This window comes from Ornithodoros turicata, chromosome 4, assembly GCF_037126465.1.
Source record: "Ornithodoros turicata isolate Travis chromosome 4, ASM3712646v1, whole genome shotgun sequence".
NCBI lineage: Eukaryota > Metazoa > Arthropoda > Arachnida > Ixodida > Argasidae > Ornithodoros > Ornithodoros turicata.
This window is the reverse complement of record NC_088204.1, coordinates 27,540,842-27,544,297: the sequence shown is the minus strand read 5'-3', so window position 1 is coordinate 27,544,297 and position 3,456 is coordinate 27,540,842. Positions and strand designations below refer to the sequence as shown.

General features: G+C 44.4%; 1 pseudogene; it reads left to right on the top strand.

Moving 5' to 3' along the window:
• Positions 1-285: 285 nt before the first annotated feature.
• LOC135390478 (uncharacterized) lies at positions 286-1,520 on the top strand (annotated as a pseudogene).
• Positions 1,521-3,456: the final 1,936 nt, after the last annotated feature.

Below are 3,456 nucleotides of genomic sequence, written 5' to 3'. Positions count from 1 at the left end.
GCCCCGTCGGATCTTTAAACATACCTCCGGAGGCAACTATTATTATATATTTGGAGCAACAAAACTCTGTGTATCGTCGGAAGAGCCTAGTTTTATGCCGCGGGTGATTCACTTTTCTACATTTCTCCTGGTAACATCGTCGCCACTTTGAAATCCGAGTTTAATCGCCCGTTGACGGCCAATTAAGAAACTCCGTTAAATTTAACGGGCGATTTCGCTAAACGGCGGTGGTGAAACGAAACGCTTGCTCTAATCTCAGTTTGCGTTTACGAAAACTGCGTTTAAATGTTAATCCGCGTTGGTGAAACCGGCCCTAAGGCGTCATTTGACCATTTGCTTGGTGTTGTACGCGACCGGATTCTCTATGCACCTACACATAGGAGGCCTGTCCTCCCTGCAGAGAGGCTTGCAGTAGCACTGAGGTAAATTTGGTTCTGTAGTCGTTTTTCTTCTACTTTCTTTTCTGTTTTTCTTTTCTTCTCTCTCTCTCTCCTGGGTTGTTCCGGGTCAGAGGCCGTTACCACCATGTTCTGATCTTCCACCAGGTTTTTGTCGACCGGAGGCTCAATGCAGGTGGTGGTGGTGGTGGTGGTGATGTTGAAAGGACTTGCCGTTGTCGGCCTCACGGACATTGCTATGAGCTACCGAATGCACCGATCAACTGTCTCTATGATCCTCAAGGAGACTTTGCCGGCAATATGGGACTGCTTATCACCAGTCGTACTGAAGGTACCCACGAGAACTGCGTGGGAAGACATACGAAAAATGGCTTCGACACAAAGTGGAACTTCCCAAATGCCATCGGAAGCATAGACGGCAAAGAGTATGCCATAAGATGCCCCGACAAAAGCGGCTCAGAATATTATAACTATAAGGGATTCCACTCAGTGGTCCTGCTCACTATTGCAGATGCAGACTACAGGTTCATTCTGGTGGATATCGGGGCACAAGGCCGCCTCTCAGATGGTTCTGTGTTCAGAGACAGTGCAATAGGGAAAAGCTTTGAGCAAAGCACTCTTGAGCTGCCAGCGAATGTGTCCAGGTGGCCTTTGTGCCTGGTTGGACACGCTGCATTTCCTCTGCGCCCATACCTGATGCGCCCTTACCCTGGAAGGAACCTGACAGAAAAGAAGAAAGTGTTGAATTACCGCCTATCAAGAGCTCGACGTTGCGTGGAAAACGCATTTGGGATTCTTGCATCCAGGGGGCGTTCATTTCTTGGAACTGTTGAAGGTGATCCGGACTTGCTGACAAGCATGATCAAGGCAGCAGTGTGCCTTCACAATTTCCTTATGTCAGATAGTGTGTACTGTCCAAGCGACTATGGTGACACAGTGTGCGGTGAGGTACTGCAAGAAGGGTCCTGGAGACAAGTTATAACAGAAACTGTCATTCATAACCAATCAACGTGTAACCGCTCTGCACCAGCATCCACGGCGTTGAGGGATGACATCGCTAGCTATTTCATGCCTGCAGAGGGCTTCCTGCCTTGGCAGCTCAAGGTTGTAAGGCGAAGCTGAAACGAAAGTGAACTTTGTGAAGTGTAACGAACTGAAAACTGACTTACACATGTATATTAAGATCTGCATCCTATTAAACTACAATGAAAGCAGAGTTTTTCACACAAGCAAGTGTTATATTTGCTCGTATTGAAATCTAACAATACATAATAACCATCAATGAAGGGAGTGAAGTTAGACAGCAAAATTGCAAACTGGATAATGACGTACATGTCCTGTTCTGTGTATCGCGCCCTGTTGAAAAAACTAGTAAGCTTTAAACTGGAAATGTTACTGGCTAGAATGGAAATGCCACTGGTAAGACTGGAAAAGTTTGGAGATCAGACTGGCAATGCTGGAAACCAGTTGACACTGGTCACTGGATATACTGGACTTTCACTGGATACACTGGAAACCAGTGTACACTGGTTACTGGCAGTACTGGAGTTTCACTGGATACACTGGAAACCAGGGTATACTGGATACTCAACTTACTGAAGTTCACTGGGTACATGGAAACCAGCTAACACTGGTTTCTGGCCGCACTCGAGTTTCACTGGAAGAAGTGGAAGTGACACTGGCGATACTGTAATCCAGTGTATACTGACAATACAGGTTATGGACCCACTGGATTGGTGTCTTAAAGATTAGAGGTGTGGTACTTTTACTCTTCAAAAAGTAGTTAGTTACGTTACTCATTATTCTTTAAAATGCATTACCAAATAATTATACGTTTGTACAGTGTGCACTTACTCGATCATTACATTCTTCAAGTTGCTAACAGAGACATATTACCCGTCAAGAATATAATGGCATTATACATTACAAGCTATATGCACTCTTGAGTCTCGAAAATATAATGAATTATCATTACTCGCTGACACGGTGCTGTAACGCACTATCGGTAATGCCCTGTCACCATGCTGCTAATGCGATTACATGTTTAATCAATTATATGCTAGTTGCAATCAATCCGAGTAGGTCGCCCTGATCTCGAAGCTATTTTGATAAGCGCCAGCTAATTCTGTCGCTCAATCAAAAAAAAAAAAAAAAAAAAAAAAACCTGCTTCATTCTCCAAACTTCACGCATTCGTGATCTTTGCTTATTCGCGTCCTCATACAGATTTTGTCGTTCCCATAACATAAAAACCAGCACGCTGCAAAACTGAAGTCATTAAGTCGCCAAACCGTCGGTCGTTTCGGTTTCGAACCGTTGCATCTGGCAACCGTGTAGCAGGACAACAAAGCCACAAACCATCGTAGAAACCAGGTCACCGGAGCTCATCCAAAACTGCCGTCAAACTAAGGAAGCCGCCATTAGGCGTCCCCGTGTTGCCCGGCCAGAACTGGCGGAGCCCGCTAGTTTCGGCGGAGGAAATCTGAAATATCGTTTTGGTTCATGTTTGTCGTTTTTTCACTGTGTGTACCAAACAAAGACGTGTGAAAGGTGATAAAAAGCGATTAAATCTAGAATGGGGTCATACCTTGTTTGTTTTATTGTTCCGATGTATTCGTTTAGACCAGCCTTCAGCTTGCTTTCTAACTCGAGCCTACTTAGATTTCGGTTTCTATTCCGTGGTTGTCAAACATGTCAAGCCATGAAACGCGTGAATGTATCTTTAATTAATGAGTTTATTGGCGATTTCAAAGATATCTTGGTTACCGATGCCTTTAAATGGAGCCGAAATTCGAAAGCTTCGACGTTCAGTTTCGGAAGTCAGCAACATAGACATGAAGCTCCCCATTAGCCTCTGGCGATGGAATTCCACATTCATCATCTTAAGATAAAGTTGTTATTGTTGTTGCCCGATAAATACGTCAAAGAGAACTACAAGCAGTGCAGAGACGGTGGACCAGGAGTATCTTTGCTAAAGTAAGTAGCCTACTTTTCCTACTTTCATGTGTGTGAAATTCTTCCAGTATGTTTTTGAGTGAATTAAGTTTGTCTTTCCCTGGC